The sequence below is a fragment of the Aedes aegypti genome, chromosome 1 (assembly GCF_002204515.2).
Source record: "Aedes aegypti strain LVP_AGWG chromosome 1, AaegL5.0 Primary Assembly, whole genome shotgun sequence".
NCBI lineage: Eukaryota > Metazoa > Arthropoda > Insecta > Diptera > Culicidae > Aedes > Aedes aegypti.
The window spans coordinates 205,882,197-205,901,718 of record NC_035107.1 but is presented as its reverse complement, the minus strand read 5'-3'; the positions used below and the strand labels follow the sequence as shown (position 1 = coordinate 205,901,718).

General features: G+C 37.1%; 1 protein-coding gene across 5 annotated transcripts in view; it reads left to right on the top strand.

Annotated features, from left to right (window-relative positions):
- The window catches only part of LOC5577008 (unconventional myosin-Ib), a 110,273-nt gene that overhangs the window by 19,936 nt on the left and 70,815 nt on the right, over nt 1-19,522 (top strand). For 3 of the 5 annotated variants that reach the window (XM_021857325.1, XM_021857324.1, XM_021857326.1), the window contains exon 1: nt 13,714-14,206. The exons of 1 other annotated variant lie outside the window; for it this stretch is intronic. The gene's annotated coding sequence lies outside the window, so the exon portion shown is untranslated. Of the gene's footprint in view, nt 1-13,713; nt 14,207-19,522 lie in introns of those variants that run through there. One more of the 5 variants, XM_021857322.1, reaches the window with a different exon arrangement.

Genomic DNA, 19,522 nt, shown 5'->3' with positions numbered 1-19,522 from the left:
GTCAGTTCCTGCAAAAATATCTTTAGGAATTCCTATAAGGATTCCACCAGGAGTTTCTCCAGAAATTCCATCAGGAATTAATTTCTTCAGACATTTAACAGTAGTTCTTAAAGAGATTCCATCAGGAGTTCATTTAGAGATTATATCAGAAGTTTTTTCAGATATTCCACTTGGAACTCCTCCATCATCATCAGAAGTTCTTCTAGCGATAACATCAGGAGCTCTTCGGAGAATTACATTACAGGTGTTTCATAAGCATTTTCTTTAGACATTACACCTGGAATTCCTCCCGGGATTCTATCAAAAGTGTCTGTAGGGATTCCATCAGGTGTTGCCCTGAGTCTTTTAACAGGAGTTTCCAAGGATTTTGTCAGAAGGTGCTACAGTAATTCAATTAAAAATTCCTACAGGAAAAACAACAGAAATCCTTTTTGGGATTCCTTCAGGAGTTCTTCTAAGGACTTTTTCAGGAGTTTTCTAGGGTTTCCATTAGGAGTTGCTTCAGAGATTCTACCTGGAATTTCTACATGAATTCTATCAAGAGTTTCTCTAATGATTCCATCAGGAATTACTCCAGGGATTACATCCCAAGTTTTTCCAAGGACTCCATCAGAAGTTTCTCTAGGGATTTCATCAGTTCTTCAATAGATTTCATTGGGATTTTGCAGGGATTCCATCGAAAGTTCTTTCATGGGTTCCATTAGAAAAACTTCTAAGATTTCATTATAAAATCCTCTTGGGATTCCATCCCTCCCCTTGGTTATGCGACCTTGCCGCGATGGGAGGGCATAATCCATTAGGCCATATGATGGAAACCAAAGGTGTAACCTGTAATGGTGCTGGTGGTATCACATTTTGTCATATTTTGCTTAAAGCCGCGTCATAATTCATATGGCATAGACGCAATAATATCTCGGATGTGATCCAACGGACATTCTGCGTCATTGACAGAATTGATGCCCATTTCAAATAATTAATCTATTCGAAGTGGACATTAATACTCATGGTGACGTTCAGTTTGCCTTTTGCTAACCAGAATGATCCGTAGCCACTCTTACTATTAGCTAGCTAGATACATTGTTATCAAATACGACGTAGGCAATATTACTCTGAGGAAAATGACTTGTAGATTCACTGAGTAGAAATAAGTATTTTCTCTAATTATTTCACCTGTATTTTTTCGCTAGAGAAGTGTTATGAGGAATTTCACAAGTAGTTCTTCTAGGGTTAACACTGGGAATATAGAGTTTTGCTTGAATTTCCACCAGAAAAATCCACCAGAGTTTCGCCAAAAATTTAACCATAAAATACTTCAAATGTTTTACTAGGATTTTATCAGGGAATTCACTGATATTTACACAGAGGATCAAACAAAATATTTCTCTGAATATCTTCAGGATAAATCCTGATTTTTTTTTCTTTAAAAATCTATGAAGCAATTTCTAGAGAAATCCTTGGAGGTATCACCGAAGAAATCACTTGAGAAATTCACAGAGAATTTCCTGGAAGGATTCTCAAGTAACACCAAGCATTATAACATTGCACAAATTCTACTGCATATCAACAATACTGATGCGACATTGCTTTTATTCGACAAATTACAAGAGTTGTCAAGCAAAAGAGCATGTATGCTACATTACAAATGTATCAATGCATTAATAATACTTAAATAATTGCTTGATTGCTTTATAAACATTATTGCAATAGTTCGACTATATCAGCGCCTTTTTCCATTTTCAAACTACTTTAGTGGTAGGCTTACGGAAATGCTGCTGCTTTATATCAGCAATGATATAATGCTCAATGGTTACTTGGGTTCCTCATTATATTTCTGGAAGCACTTTAAAAGCAATCCCTGAAGGAGTTCCCAAAGGATTCTCTAAGGTAATTCCTAGTAGATTCCTTGGGAAAAAATCCTCCAAGAAATACTGAACGGAATTTAAGATAAATTCCTTTAGGGAGAACCTCTCAAAAAATTGCAAGCGGAATCTCTAAAGAAATTCCTGCTGATATACCGTGTACAAAGTTTTGTTGAATTCTTTTGCAGTATTTCTCATGGAATCCTTGAAGGAAATCTTGGTGGAATCCTTGGAGGAACTTGATAAATCCTTGGATAAATTCTGGGTAGAATCTATTTAGAAATGCCTGAAGTTTCGCTGTAGGAATTCTTAAATAAATCTTTGGAGGATTTGTTGGTGGAATTCTTGAAGGATTCTTCACTGGAGAAATCCCTTTGGGAAGTTTTTGTATAGATCCCTGGAGAAATCTGTAGAAATAATCGCTGAAGAAGTTCCTGGTGGAATTTCTGAAATAATTCCTTGTGGATTTTAGAGGAGGAATCCTAGGAGCAAGCCCTGAAAAAAGTCCTGGTTAAATCCTTGGGGAAATTTTTGGTGATTAATTTCTTGAGGAAAATTCTGTGAAGTATCCTGGGCAACGCGTGATGGAATCCTTGGAACTAACTTCTTGAGGAATTCCTAAAGAAATTGGATCCTAAAATTTTTAATGAAATCTTGTTTTTATTTGATAACACGAAAAAGCATGTTACTGCAACTATTTTAGCATTTTTTCACGCTCAAATAACGGCTAGGGTGTTTTATGTATTTTGGACAGAGCGTTACGCGTATATAATTTGGCCACCTCCATTTGATTTTGCCGTAAATGGCCAAATTATATACGCGTAACGGTCTGTCCAAAATACTTTGATCACCCTATATCATGTTTAAACTTTAATTTAAAAATTGGGTCCTTCAATGAACCTTGACACTTTGGATCATGTTTGACGTTCGCTTAGTCGACAAAAACACCACAGGGCATATAGTTTTAACACTGGGGTTGTTCCTAACTGACATTTTGGAAGGGATACGGAAAACAAAATTCACTTAAAATTTGAGTTTAAGCCAAAGGGTGTGACAAAATAAAAAAAAAAAACATACAAGAATGTTTTTTGGACTTGAATTAAGGTGAAGATGAAACGAAGCCAAATATGAAATTTTCAAGAGCACAAATCTGGAGAACCGAACACCCGTTTAAGCTGAAAACTTAATCGATTGGTCATCACCAGCTAGTGATCAATCGAACAAGTTTTCAGCTCAAACGGGTATTCGGTTCTCCAGATTTGTGCTCTTGAAAATGTAATATTTGGCTTGGTTTCATCTTCACCTTAACGGAAATCATTAGAAAATTGAGTAAACATGTGTTTTTGACCTAAACTTTAGCTTTTGGTACTAAAATTGGGACAGGGCTTTAGGACCCTATTGTTATAACAATCTCTGGGGGAATTCTAGGAGGCAGCCTTGGCAGCCTTACTGAAGAAATTGAGGATTTGTTTGGACAGATCTTTGAAGGCATTATAAACCTGAACAAGCGATACAAATTTAACTTTCTTTCAATAATTTCAATAAAGTTTTAAACAAGTTATGACACATGATGCCGATTTGAACGATTAAATAGAAAATAGAAAAAAGAAAATAGAATTTTCACCTCTAGTGCCAGAGAGGGTCAAGAAAAAACTATTGTAGCTCTGAAAGTATGGATGATTGGCTACTTCATAGTGAGTGACTCATTTTCCCGAAACACTTCACAGAAAACATACGATATTTTGAAAATTTACCAACATTTTGAAGAAAGATTGCAAGAATCATTTTTGCTACAAATAATAACATAACATGTTAAACAATTTGTAATTATATCCAGATCAAAGGCTTAAGATTGCGCCTTCATATGAAGCCTATTGAGCATAAATCGGCCATGATTTTGTTGAGAAACAGCTGTTTGAAGTTTGCTAGGTGAACCATAGTTGATGAATTTCAAGCAGTCTATTTTTTCTGACTTTCCCGCACTTACGATGCTGCCAAAAATCGAAAACAAAATAGATCAATCTCAAATTTTGCGAAATCGTCACTAAATAGTATAGAATAAAAACACTATATCACTGCATTAGGTGGCTCAATACCAGAGCGAAGCCAAAGTGTTAGAGCATAGCATAGCATAGCATAGACTGACTGTACATGTCAATAGTTGCTACTCCGTGATTGATCGGAACTGGTAAGAATTGCACTTCGATCCAAATGAATAAAGGGATGGGAGTTTCCGCTTTCTCTCGAAGTGCAATTTTAGCACATCTAATATTATTGATCAATAACGGCGCCTGCCAAGTCCTTACAGTCAGTTGGGATGGGGAAGGAATGTTAGGGTGTAATGATTGTTGCTTCTAGAGACCGAGAATACCACTGCATCTCCATAATCACCACGGGAAGGGTGTTTATTAGTGAGGGAGGAAAAGATCTGGGAGTCACCTTTGGTCGGTGATGCGATCCATGGACAGGGGGGAAATATACGACTTATATTTAATGCTAGTTTTATATTTTTGTCTCGAAAAGTTTTTGGTAGAAGATTTAAAAAATACGTCAACATGTATAATGTCGAACAATTCAAAAGAAGTTTTTATTAACGGCGAAAAATGAAAATTACATGTATATATTTTAAATTATATGAAACAGGAATAATGCCGACACTTGTAGTGACGAACCATACATAGTTTGTTTGGAAATTACATATGAGTATCACTGTTCATTTTTGTTTTGAGATGGTAGAAGTTTTAAAAATAACGTCAACATTCACAATGTCGAACAATTCAAAAGATATTTTTAATAATGTCAAAAAGAGAAAAATATATGTATATTGAAATTGTATAAAACAAGCATAATGCCGACACTTATAGTGACGAACCATACAAAGTTTTTTTTTAATATTACATGAATGTTACGCTTTCAAGAAAAATGTGTTATCATAAACATGAAACGAACTCACCACCCAAGTAACCAGTAAGCACGATAATGCGACACGGTAACAGCATTATATGCGCATATAGGGTAATCATTTGATGCATGTCAGTTTTATATACGCATATAATGCTATTATAATGCCAGAAAAGGCGAAATAGCGTGCTATTATAATGCAAAGATATAACTTCAATCGATCACTCAATGAGAACACGTTTCCTCAATTATGGAAAATTGCTACAATGGTTCCGGTTTACAAATCTGGCAGCATTCGTCTTGTGGAAAACTACCGAGGAATCTCAATTCTCTGCTGCCTCGGAAAAATGCTGGAATCTATGGTACATAAAGTTGTAATGTCTGCATCAATATCGATTATTTCTCAGTACCAACATGGATTCATTCCTCACCGCTCGACAACTTCCAACCTCTTATGTTACACTAATGTACTGTTTCGTGAGATCGAACGGCGGAAGCAAGTAGACTCAATATACGTGGACTTCTCCAAGGCGTTTGACACTGTTCCGCATTTGTACGCTGTTGAAAAGCTGAGACATATGGGTTTTCCCGATTGGATATCTGACTGGATTTTGTCCTATCTCACTGATAGAAAAGCTTTCGTTAAAGTAAACTCTTCGCGATCCAGTACCTTCAGCATTCCTTCCGGTGTGCCACAAGGCAGTGTATTGGGACCACTGATTTTTGTACTCTACATTAACGACCTGTGTCATCGATTTTCATCTGGGAGACTATGCTTTGCTGATGACCTCAAAATTTTCCGAGTGATCAACTCTACTCTCGACTGCGTCGCTTTACAAGACGACATTGACTCGCTTCTTCAATGGTGTATCGAAAACGGAATGACGCTCAATATTGGAAAGTGTTAAGTCATAACATTTTGCTGCAGCTTGTCTTCGATCAACTACACATACGCTATAAATGGAACAACTCTGGAGCGTGTTGGGTCAATTCGCGATCTAGGAGTGGTAATAGACTCAAAATTGCGCTTTAACGAGCATATTACAGTTATCACCGCCAAAGCCTTTTCAGTCCTTGGGTTTATCCGAAGAAATGCATCGCAGTTCACCGATGTGTACGCTTTAAAAGCTTTGTTCTGTGCCCTTGTGCGCAGTGATTTAGAGTATGCTGCTCCTGTATGGGCTCCATACCACACATCCCTAATGATTCGGATAGAACGAGTACAAAAATCATTTATCCGTTTTGCTCTTCGCCGCCTACCTTGGAACGATCCAATCAACCTACCGGACTATCCCGCACGTTGTCAGCTAGTGGATCTGGAGCTACTTTCAAACAGAAGGCTAAAGCTTCAAAGACTACTTGTACACGATATCCTGACGAATAACATCGACTGCCCTGATCTTCTTTCCGAAGTGCAACTAAGCGTTCCCAATCGTAGACTGCGGCATACAACCCTCATCGCCATCCCTTTACATAGAACGAGTTACGGATATCATGACCCTTTTACCACTTGTTTGAGGAATTTTAACTCTGTTTGTGAAATGTTTGATTTTAATGTGTCAAAAGATTGTTTTAGAGCTAGGATTAAGAATATAGTTTAATTAATTAGTCTGTACGGTAGTATTACCGAAGACGTTTACACAATAAATAAATAAATAAATAACCGTGCTTCTCTGCACCACTAATGCTGATATGAGACCACGTGAGAAACGTCAGTTGTTTTCGCCAGGTTTTTAAGGCGAATATGTTGTGCTTTCGCGTACGCAGCCAGAGAACTTTCGCGTATGCTGCCAAGCAGCTGGTACACGAGGTACACAAATGAGTGAATGAAAACGGAAACCTCGAATATTATGCAAAAATGTAATAAAATTATTCAGAAAGTACTTCTCCGCATCAGACTTAGTCATTTTGATGGTTTTCATCCTTTTGAGGACTTGCAATTGCCACATTTTGATCCTCGTTTTTTGATGATGAAATTCCTTATTTTGCGTCTCGAACCTGCGACACCCGTATTGTTGAGTTGTTGAAGTCCTGTTCCTTTGCTCCTTCGGCCACATAAGATGAATAGTATTGGAAAGAAAAGTGACCAATTTAAACCATCACTTTTCCCCGTCATAGAACCTTCAATTATAGTAGTGAGAAGATTCCTGTTTGACTCCCTCTTACCACTATATGCAAACACAAAGCACATGGTATATCCGTCAAAACACTGGATGGCATTTAAACATGCCCTGTATGCGAATATAGAGCCAATATAATGCTTATTTAATGTCTGTATGCATCAGGCTTAGAAGCATTGATGATGCGGCAATAGGGTTTCTATACAGCGGAAGTGCTGTTATAAAGTGTGTAAGCATTTCTAGTGCTATTATAAAGCATGTAAGCATCTGTGATGCTGATTAAGGGCTTTTTATTAGTGCTTATGGTTACTTGGGCAGTTTTTAATCCATCCTCGACTGAACACAAATATCTCTTCGCACTTACACAGTGCGGGCAGCAAAACTTCTTGGCTTCCCGAAAACAGGGAAAAAAGGAGTTCTCTGGCGACGAAAACACGCGCGAAACCGAGAACAAAACCTATCCGACGACGCAACAACGAACCGTCCAGAGTGGATCTAGATAAGAGTGGCGTCAATGTCAAAATTGGAACACCGGCGAACTGTCATGAGCCTCTGTACGTGCCATAAATTCTTTTGTTCTCATGATTTTTACTGTGCGCCGTGTGTTGGTGCTGTCTCGCTCTCTTTCTCACAGGCATTTTGAAAACAGGGCGCACAGTAAAAGTCAAACGTTTTATAGCATGCATAGGCTCATTGCCATACAAATCCGCGTTCCAATCGAGTAGGAGACCTGTCAAAACTGGAACATGACGTCACTCTTGTTTATAGGCACACGGTGTGCTGGAACACACATATTATCGAACTTGCATGAACCTCAGATCTTTTTTCACTAAAAGTTGGCCTTGGTAGTCAAAAAAAGATTGTTGCATATTAAAAAATCTTTCATCGGCAAAAAATTGAAAAAAGTCGATATTTGTATTTTTGACCTTTCCCCATATATGGGTTCATAGAAGAATATTAGAGTTACACTAATTTTGATGAATTTCAACGGATAAACACCAATTTGACATATCTTGAACATAAAATAATTATCAGACATTTCAAATTGAGCATAATTTCTTCCTACAATCACACAATATGACCAGCCCATGGTGGTATGCCGTTTGTCATTGACTTCAGTTATTGACATGACCTTATAAAAATTTAGAGTAAACATACTACAACTCATCATGCCAAATAATTTGAATCATTGGAATTCTTTATCATATATGAAACTTTAAAAGATAGTTAAAATTGTACAATTACATAAAGCTATAAAAAGAGCATTACTCTGTTTTGATCTTGTATAGCATTTTTACTATTACTGGCCTCGTTGTTTAAAATTTTTATGAAATATTGAAAGATAAAGAAAGATTTTTACATAGAGCTCTTTGCGATATATTTACATCCAAAATAAGAGCTCATACTATTTTTGTAAAATAACGTTACATATACAGAAAATGTATGATTTGAAAACAAAAAAATCAATGATAGCCTTACATGTGTAACAATTTTATGCAATACCTGTAAAGTTTTCACGCAAAATTGAATTGAAATCTTGCAGCCGCTGCTTAGGTGCATTTTTCACATCATTATCGTATCCTATGTTACATTCACCTACCTGAAACTAAATACTTCATGACATAATCTCGCTCTTATATTATAAAGCCATTCGCTATCAATTGTGTTATAGTGAACCCCCTTTTAAAACTATTGTGTATAAACACATGAATGAAGGCTATATACCGCAGTGTGCAGCTCATGTGTTTCCATTTCTAGGATTTCATATTTTGATTGAGAAACTCTGTCGATTACGTCAAAATATGACTGAGAATATAATCCATGGGTATGGAAACAAGACACACACTTAGTTGAGCTCGGCTAATTTTCATTGTTTTACCGAGATCCGCACAGCCGAGCGGTCAGCAACTGAATTTTAACTGATATTTCAGCAAAAAATCGTTTGTTTATAGCAGCACCTTCGGGTGCCGCTGCCATCAAACGTCAGTTTTGCTGAGATGTCAGCAAACGAACTTTAACCGAGATTCGCACAGCTGATTTCGGCATTCTGATTTAAGAGTGCACCTGTTGGAAATACATTCATAATTTGTAACTTCTAAAAAACATTGATTTTCACCGCATTTAATCATCTTGTTGCTCGTATTAGGCTTATTATTTAGAACTGTGGGCTTCGTAGCCGTGCGGTTAGTGTCACCAAGCATTTAGCCGCATCGTGCTAATTGGGGTGGTGCGGGGGGTGGGGTGAGTTTTCGATTCCCGCCTCAGACCGGAAAACTTTTCTTCAGGAATGTTTTTGGACTGTGCCATTGGGCGTTGCATGCTAATCTGTTGTCTAGTGTGGTGCTCTAGTCTAGTGGGCAAAATGCCCACTGGAAGCGTTAACGTGTCCGTGTCTCTTTTTTTAACTATTTTTTATGTAAAATACAGCAAATCAAGGCTTTCTTAAATCTACAGAATTCCATATCGTTAGTTCGGAAACGAAACATTTCAAATAGTCAAAACGATATGCTGAATGATTGTGGAAGTGCTCATGGAACAAGCAATCTCTATCCCAAGTGGAACGTTTCACCAGAAAGATTACAAAGTGTTTTTATGAAAAGCTTACTATTCTGAAGGTCAAAGTGAAATTTATGGTTATATAAAATGCGGCATACCACCATGGGCTGGTCATATTATGTTAGTGTACGTAGAAAATGATGCTCAAATTTAAACGTTGGATAATTCATTTGTCCTCAAGATATGTCAAATTGGTTTTCATCCGTTGAAATTCATCAAAATTAGTGTAACTCTAATATTCTTCTATGAACCCATATATGGGGAAAGGTCAAAAATACAAAAAATCGACTTTTTTCAATATTTTGCCGATGAAAGATTTTTTAATATGCCGCAATCTTTTTTTGACTACCAAGGCCAACTTTTAGTGAAAAAAGATCTGAGGTTCATGCAAGTTCGATAATATGTGTGTTCCAGCACACCGTGAGGCACTCTAGAACCGTCCTGCTTGGGCTTCATGAAGCACTACCCAGCAAGACGCTCGAAAACAGGAAAAAAAAAGTTCTCCGTCGACGAAAACACGCGCGAAATCGAGAACGAAACCTCTCCGACGCCCGAAGGCAAAAGAACCTCTCCAACGTAAAAACCGAACCATCCCGCTTGGGCTTCACGAAGCACTACCCAGCAAGACGCTCGAAAACAAGAAAAAAAATCCTCCGTCGACGAAAACACGCGCGAAACCGAGAACGAAACCTCTCCGACGCCCGAAGGCAAAAGTGTTAGAGAACAGAAAACCGATAGCCAGAATATTTGAAGACCAGAAGATTTATGAATTAAAAAGCATTGTGCAATTTCTTAAAGACATTAACGTTAAGCTGTAAAAACGGAAAAGACCTTGCAACATAGGCTACTTGCACCCTAAATCAACATCAAACAACAATTCACAAACGCAAAGTGACAACAAAAAGCAAGATGGACCAACCTATGGTCTAAGTCTGAACAGCAAACAAAAAAAAAGTATTGAAGTATATAATAGTAGTTTACGGAACAAGTTTTTTTTTTTTTTTTTTTTTTTTTTTTTTTTTTTTTTTTTTTTTTTTTTTTTTTTTTTTTTTTTTTTTTTTTTTTTTATAAGGCACTCCGTGCTCGTGGCCACTACTGTGCCGGACTCAGTTGATCTGTAGCTGCTTTATCGATACAGATCTATTTTCAACTTATCTATATTTACATTTAGTTTCACTCTCTCCTACTCTTTTACTCTCACACCGAGCAGGTAGGAGAGAGCTCTGCTACTAGTGAGGCTAGCTGCCTGCGAAGAGGGTCAGTTTGTCTCAGTCACCATCTGATACTGACGGAGGATGGATGTGCTCCGTGAGGCGTCTTCTGGTGGCTGGACGGGTTTTTTGTGGAGGGGCTGGGAATCGAACCCATGACCTTCCGCTTATGAAGCGGAAGCGTAACCTCAAGGCTACAGACCCCCCTTACGGAACAAGTTGTAGAATAATGATTTTTACAGCACGATTCGTAAATTTATCCTACGAGGCTTGCCGAGTAGGATAATTATGACGAATGCTGTAAAAATCGAGTTCTGCAACGCGTTACGTACAACATTTTTTGCAATTTCGTAGAAGACCACTTGAGGGTATCAGAAATTATATTGGAATGCATTCACCACTATTTTACAATTTCTGAAAAATTGTTGCGTTATGATTCTTTACGCAACTCAAAACAGTTGCGTAATTAGAAAGCGTTGCGTAATGAATCATTAAAGCACTGGTTTCAGTTGCATAATGACTATTCCCGCACTGCATACTTCAGTGAAGGAAAGTAGGACGTTCCATGACAGATTGGCATAATGACAAAGAGCCTATTACGATGAGAAATTGCAAAAAATATTAACAAGTGATTTCGAGAATATGAATTTTTGAGGTTTTGTTCGGCCATGCGCCACTGTGTAACGGCTTAATTTTCCTACTAAAAGACACAGTGCTGAAAAGTGCTACTTTTCAGCACTAACAACGGTATCGAAAAGTAGGGTGCCGGTGCCATTAGTGGACTACCTAAGCTGTAAAAAATCATAACAAAATAACGAAAATCCTTAACAGAGATCTTTTGGCGTCAACAGATAGATTTCAACCTCTACTATATGGGAAAAATATAAAAAGAGTGATAAAACCAATTTTTTAACATAAAATCGCTTGAGCCACTATTATTACACGTGTTCCAGTAGTTGCGCTAGTGCTCCAGTAGTAGACGTTCGGGAATGATACAAGGCATTTTAAACAAAATGGTAAATGTTTACATAGGTTTAACATTTTTCCCTCGTAACAGCAATTAATATCATTCAAATTAAGCATAAAGATCATCTCTGGGGCTTTTCTTCATTTTTATACATCCATTTTTAAAACGACTTCCATCCGTTGATCCACTACTGGAACACGACGGTAGTTGGTGCAAGGGAGCAAATTTTTTGCATAAACTTAATTATTTATATGACTTTTTGATAAAATAAAAAGCTGAAATTTGGCAAATCGACTAAACTAGAGACGATCTATCCACCAAAAATAGCACATGTCGTTTTTTACAACCATTGGTACCGGCACCCTAGTACTTTTCAGCATTAGTTTGGGAGTTGTAAAATAATGACTGATTGCCTCTACCCTGTCTGTCAGAGTCTACAGGATGTCCGCAAATTATCCGAACAGCAACATATTGGAAATATGATATCGCATTGAATTGAATGCAAAATCAATGGCCATGTACAGTGAATCAAATTGTCATCAAAACAGACGAAAAACAAACCACAAAGCAAGCTCACTCACAACCGTTCGCCCCAACTTTTTGCGGATAGGGATACAATCAAAAGCAAAATTGTCATGACAATCACAAAGCGCTACATTGTTGCTACCTTTTCAATTCGCGATTAATCAGTTATTTTAAATTCAAAACTAAATTTATTTTATGGATACTGTTTGATAATGTGTCAATGTTTACCAACACGGAGAAAGTTTCCGAAAATTGCATTGCGAAGCCCAGAAAATCGCTGCGCACTTAGTGATCGATCGTTGTCATATTCTGTTCAAGTGGTGATAAACTGATGTTGCGGAACGAAATTGTTGCAACAAGAATATGACACAACATGTTTTTTTTGTTGCTGCGTGTTGGGTGACAATTGATTCACTGGCCATGTACCTTCTATAATACAACTATATGTTAACACAAAATACAACTTTAAATGATCTCGAAATGGTTGCTTGTTACTGAGATAGGCGAATTTAAATTTTTTTGAGACGTTTTTCCTGAGGGCCGCTAGTCATACTGAAGATGTGTTATCCCTAAAATCCTAAAGAGATGAATCTAAATGTCCTATGATCATTTGAAGTAACCTACAGTTTAGTGGCTTCAAGTTAGCCTGGAAATAGAAAATCATACGGTTCAAATCCAGTGAGTTCTATGGATATTTCTCTTCCGTCTTAAAGCTCGAAAAACAGCCCCCTTTAAGAAACCTCAATACATTTGGCTTGGTTTTGCAATATATGAAAACTTAAATGTGTCAAACTTACTTCTTAAGAATACAATAAGCCAATGTTTAAAACCATGCAAGAACATTGAATTTATTATGCTTGATTGTATAGAGCCATGTCTTCAACGTTTGTACGGATAATTTGCGAACACTCTGTATAGGCCTACGTCCTTTATCCGTTTGAAGATCGGAATTGAGTGGAATTCGGGTCGACCAATGGGTATAAAGTTTGAAGCTTTAAACTGTTCGTTTAATAAAATTATTTCAAATAATGCTTTCAAATTTCAAACTTATTCAAATCAGGTTTTAAACATTTGAAACTGCTTAAATGACAGGGTATTTATGAAGCACGATATCACTGCCACTGCAAGTTTTCGCACCATGTGAAAAACACGAATTGTGTTTTGGTCATCTGCATATTTTTCTCGAAAGGTTTCGGAATGAAGGAAATTTTGTGTAAGTTTCGTTAAAATTTAAACGTTCTAAAATGTTCTGTAAGTTTTTGAATGTTCTTTTGGAAAACGAGGGTGTAAACTTCTCAGCAATGCCAATTTGTTACAGATGGGACTGACTTGCGATTCACGGCAGCAAAGGGGATGAAAGAAAATTGCTAAACCGGTTTTCCACCCACCACCCACAGCGTGACAGATAAACCATTGCTCCGGGTCGCGTGCGCTCAGTTTGTGCGTGTGAGTGAGTTCGGAAAAACGAGAAAACCTATGTATTATTTTTCCTTCTTCTGTTTTTTGCTTCCTGTAAGAATTTTGTGTTGTTTCATAGCCATCAACCGTCAGCTGTCAAAGTTCAATTTTCACTTTTGGGTGCGAGCCTTCACACGGAATAGGAGACGGGAGACAGTGTTGGATTGCCTAGAGTAGGTCAGAGTGCAGAAGGTGACGAAAATTGAATAAGTACATATTCTTGGATCGGTAGTGCACCACATTTTTCATTTGATTGAATCTGTAACTCCGCGAGAAGCAATTTTCACATGGAAATTCTAGGATGTTGAAGTGATTTCTGGTGGATTTACGAATAACGATGGTGAAATCGATGGCGCCATCAGTGCATTGTGAATATAGAGCAGGATATCTTCCGCTGGACGACGGTGGTTATTCGTGAATTCAGAAATTGGAAAACCAACTAGAAGCGAAGGGAAGGATAGTGCTTTGGAAAATTTGTGGATAAGGGGGTGTTAGTGTTGGGTGGGGTGCATAGAATTAGGGGCTACGCATTTTTCATCGGTCGGTGAGCAACGATTAAAGGGAAACATATTTCAAGTGATTCGATTTTGTTAGTGAATTCATGGAAAGGTGAGTAGAATTTTAATAGACGATGCTCAAAAAACAGTATCTTGGATCATTGGGTGCGGTATGAATTGTCTAAAAAGAGTCACCAAGAGATTTGACCGAGTAAAGGAAGCTGTCACCAAAAGTTATGCTAATTTTATGCATCATGTAATCGTGTGGTGAAGAGAAGATGAAAGGGGAGGACGCATACATTTATTATTTTCGGTTCTCCGCGCGCGTCCTTGATGACTTTCTGGTAAAGACCCCGACCCCTAAACCAACCCGAAAAGAAATCTGCCGCCTTGGAAGGGTTGGGGGCAAATGGAAAGAACTAGTATAGAGTACGCGTATCAATAGTGAAGCAACTAAGGAAAAGTATCCAAAATATGCTAATGATAAAAAATAAAAAAAATATATGTATATTTGTTTTAAAGTATCATTCGATAGATTAAACTTATTTTTTTTATTGAAAACTATGAAAATCACGATTGTATTTTCCTACGAACATCCATTTATGAATAACAGGATTACTGTTCCTTTGGTAAATGCAGGGTGACCAGCGCACCGGGAAATCGGGAAAACCGGGAAAAAGCCGGGAATTTCGAATCACCGGGAGAAAACCGGGAATTTCAATTAGCACCGGGAAAATTTTGCATACCAAGTAACGTTTTAACCAGCACGATCTATATTTTAGTGGATTTTTACAAAAGCTTCTGAATTCGCATCCCAAGTTAGTCAATAAAGTCAAGAACATATTCTTGTATGTTACCACTTGCTCTAATCCAGTAAATCAGTGTTCCTCAGCCTAACTGACTAGGCGGGCCAATCTAATACCTACATTCAAATTATGACGCGGGCCGCCAGTTATGTTAGGATATATTTTAACGACTTTTTTGAGAATCTTTTCTTATAAACAGGAAGATAATATTTCCGAGATCTTCAAAGCTCTCCCCAAAAAAGAGAACATCTTGATCACAACGATTCAGGAAGCGTTAATAGCATTAAATGTCTGGATTCTCGTGAATTTCATTGATTCTTCGAACTTGGAAAATCTTTTATTTTATCAACCAAGTCAAACATAAAAACCAAAGTGCATTTGGAGAAATGTTTGAGGCTTTCTTCACGGCTATGTCACATTTTAGCCATAAAAGCTGAATGTTGAAGCGCGAAGCAAAGCAATTTTGAGAAATTTCGAAGCTCGCAGCCTCCTTCCTTTTTGGACCAATTGTAAGATTTGATGAACCTTAGATGGTTAAACAGAACTCGAACTATTCTTGAGCTGATAAATACAGCCCATACCTCGTTGATTCCTGTTAAAGTGAATTCGATTGTTGGACATGTAGAAATAATAATAATTTGCAAGAACGGACTCTTTTAAAACATGTTACACAAAACCGAGCTCTGCTGGACCAACACATCTGTGAGTATGAGTAATTATCACACATGCTAATATATCTATTTTGTGCTGATTTATGTTTCAATTTCACAAATTTTATGTCACATTGAGATGCCTGCGCAAAAATTTCATTACACTGTAGGTGTGGATGAGTGTCCTTAAAATGTTTCAGCTCACACGAAATGTGGAAGAATTTCACACAATACGCGTTATGAGGGATGTGTTGGTCCAGAAGAGCTAATTGTTTTGCGAATTGCGAATTTCTTCGTTTAAGCGTGGAAGAAATAAAAAAGTGTCATCAGGAATTTACTACTTGCGGGTCCCTTCACCCTTGACATTAACATTCAACATGGTCTCGAGGACCGCAGTTTGGTGACCACTGCAGTAAATAATTAGCCAGTAAATTAAAAACTTTTAATGAAGAAACATCTGTTCATATAGCTTTATGAAGCATTTTATTCTAAAAACTACAATTTTTGGATGTTATAAATTTCTCTAAGCAAGCTTGCAATTCACTAATATAAAAAAATGCGTTTACAACATATGCTATTCATTGAAGATTTGCCATTCGCTTCTTGTTTGGGCTTGGTAAAAATAATATAAAATTCTAATTCATTTCAGAATTATGATTAGAATTATTTTTTATCAGAAACAATTGGCCTGAGAAAATGCTGTGGGGATAAAATATAACAAAAAATTCTATGCTGATGACCATGGAACGAAATGTTGAACAATTGATAAATTCATTTTTATGTCTATAAAATCTGTGACCGTTCAAAATTTAAACTGTGATTCATTCAAAGATTGGCTCGATCCCATCGTATAAACAAGGGTCAAATTTTTTTAACACTGAAATTTTCCATAACAAATTCAACGATTACTTACCGTCGTAAAATATTGCTTCATAGATCAAACTGGAATTTAGCAGAATCAGTATAAGCCCAACAAATTAGAATGCGCAGCAAAAAATCTGATTTCCGTATACCCCTAATAGAAATGCTTTGGTTTATGACCAAAAAAATTATTAAAAAATTAAAAGTCGTTTGAAATGGTAAAAAAATCGTAAGAATGTTTCTTATCATATCATTAAACCGGGAATATTTTTGAAATACCGGGAAAAAATCGGGAGAAAACCGGGAATTTGAAACTGACTTTTCAAATGTATGTTTTTAGAGTATAAACACGGGTACGGGTAGACGGGGCAAGATGAGCACTTTAAGGATGGCCTTGAGTTAAGCCTACCTAAATATTCTTATTTTGGAGAGATTAGTAATCATTTGATAATATTTTTAACCTCTTGTAACAACTTTAGAAAAATGAAAAATAGCGGAATATAAATTTGTATAATTCTAGCGTGTGCAAGAATTAAGGAGATTGTAACATGATCGATTTCTCTTCATCGATCCTCGCTTCACTGAATAAAGGCGACAAGATGCAAGTTTTTTGAAATTTCTTCACCTCAGGATTCAAGATTACGCTACCGAGTCCTGAAGTAAAAACCTGCCATCAAACTTGCATCTTGTGACTTTTATTCATCGATGAAGAAAAAATATATTTTTACATTCGCATCATTTGTAGAACAAGCTCGAATGGCTGTTTTATCGTCGGTCCAAAATACTCCGTGGAAAGATTGTCACTCACATAAAAAGTTAAAATTATCTAAGGAAAACAATAATGTTTCAATGCATGTACTTAACAGTGGAAGATAGAACTTAAGCTTCTGGTAACATTGTAGCTATTCTATTCGGTCTGGCTGCGATTTGTCTCTGCTCCGTCACTTGCACACGCCTGGGCCAGGTGAGACTTTTTATGATACATGCTCCTGTGCTATTTGGTTCTCTGGACTTTACTGCGTTGCTCGTCATGCTCTTCGGGCGGACCGGTTGAATGCTGAGGTCTGTCTTGCGATTCCGGTTGAGAGGTGACTCCCGGTACGTAAGCGCACCGACGACCCAAAGCGGATGGAGGATGGCTTACGGTTCACTGGCGCTCCGACGGCTCAAGCCGATGACTCGCTACAGACTACTCAGAATAGTCCCTACGGTGGATCTATCCTACTCCGACGAAGATTTCCCCGACGGCGGAAGATCTCCCGAACCGATGCTCTACGGCAACACACAGATTCGATCGCCCCGGGCTTGAAAGTATAAAAATAAACAAAAATGTGCGCATCGTACCTTCGTGCTGTGCGTACACGAATTCTTTCTGCTCTTGGAAGTTTTTTAAAAACTACCTAAAGCAATAAAACAGTACTTTTCAGTGCTACAAAAATAGTACCGTAAAACGGGGTAACTTTGATAGTTTTTTCGAAGAAAACTTGAATATTTATGCATGCTGTTTCAAAGAATTATAACTTATATTTTTAAAACAGGTACTGGCATCCTACCTATCGATTGCTGTTGATTGATTGCCAAAAGATTTATTTTGAATGGATATATAATTTTTCATATAATCGAAAGTCGGTTTTCTGTTTTGGGGTAACTTTGATAATGGAGTATGCATCGAACAAAATTGAATGAATTACGAACATTTGTAGGGCATTGCATACCTATAGGCGTTTAACGTTATATGGCAATTTCTGACTTAGATTACAAAAATGGTCCCAGTTTGTGAAAATGCTTTTTGCTAAGAGATTTGAGACCGTATTCAAGTTCTATGATAAATAGGCTGCCAAATATAAGTGGCCAACTATTCAAAAGTACATCAAATAGTGATCGTAGAACATATTGTTTGTAAGCGTTTCAAAAATGCTAAAATTGTGTCAATTTTTAATATTTGTGTAAAAAGCCTCAAATGGTCTCGATTCAAATGAAAACAGCTTTTCTATGGAGTGTCATACTAATATTCTTCAGTTTTGCATTCGTTTTGCTTAACCGATAAACAGAAATTATGATATTTCGTTTAGTATGTGGTGGGTTACGCACTATCAAAGTTACCCGCATTATCAAAGATACCCCGTTTTACGGTACTTTTAAGTGCTAAAATAAAAAACGGTACTTTTCAGTGCTACTAAAACAGTATTTTTCAGTACTATTTTTTCTACTATTGATCCCGTTACGATCCTTGTTTGGACCCGTGCCTTCGATTTTTCGTTGGACCCGTTGGCGAAAGCTAGCGGTGGTAATCCTTCTTGGACACCGTCTTGGGAAAAAACCTCTTAGGAGCATTGGCGTAGCTAGGATTTTTTTTTATGGAGGGAGCCTAGGGGGGCCTAGATAATACTTGTTTCAAAGAAGTAATGTCGGTCACAATAATCACGATTTTCCCAAATTTCGTAGTTTTACCAGAATTGTATTGATTTAATTTGATTTTTAATTTTGTCTAATTTCACGGCACATCAGCGATATTTGTAAATTTCAATCTTCGCTACTGGATTCTTTTTGTAATCCAGTCAGAAATTCTTCAAGTATTCTAGCAAAAAAAAAAAAACTTACGATGAATGTCCTTTGTGGTACTTCCACGAACTATTCAGGTATTCAACCATGTGCTTTGAAGAGATTCCTTCTTGGAGAAAGCACTGAAAAGTACGAAAATAATTTATGAAGAAATTCCTTAATCAATTACACTGCGGAACACGTTTTTGTCTCCAGCACCAAGATACCGCTATTCACCTTATTAAGGGTTGCTGAATCCATTGCCGTTTTCAGAAATATCATAGCACGTCTAGTTTTTGAGATATTGGCTGTTGAAAATGCAAAAAATGACTATTTCAGCCAACTTGCATGCAAGTTTGCCAGCTTGTAAGGTAATATATTGGCTGAATTAGCCACAGAATTCAAACTTTATGTTTATAACAATACTTATCATCAAAGTTTGTAATACTTTCGATGCGGAAAAGTTATTTTTTAATGGTTTAGAGAATTGTTGTATTTTATCATATAGAAGAAACGAAGAATTTTGTATGGAGACTGCAAGCATGTTAAATCAGGTTAATCGAAATTTAA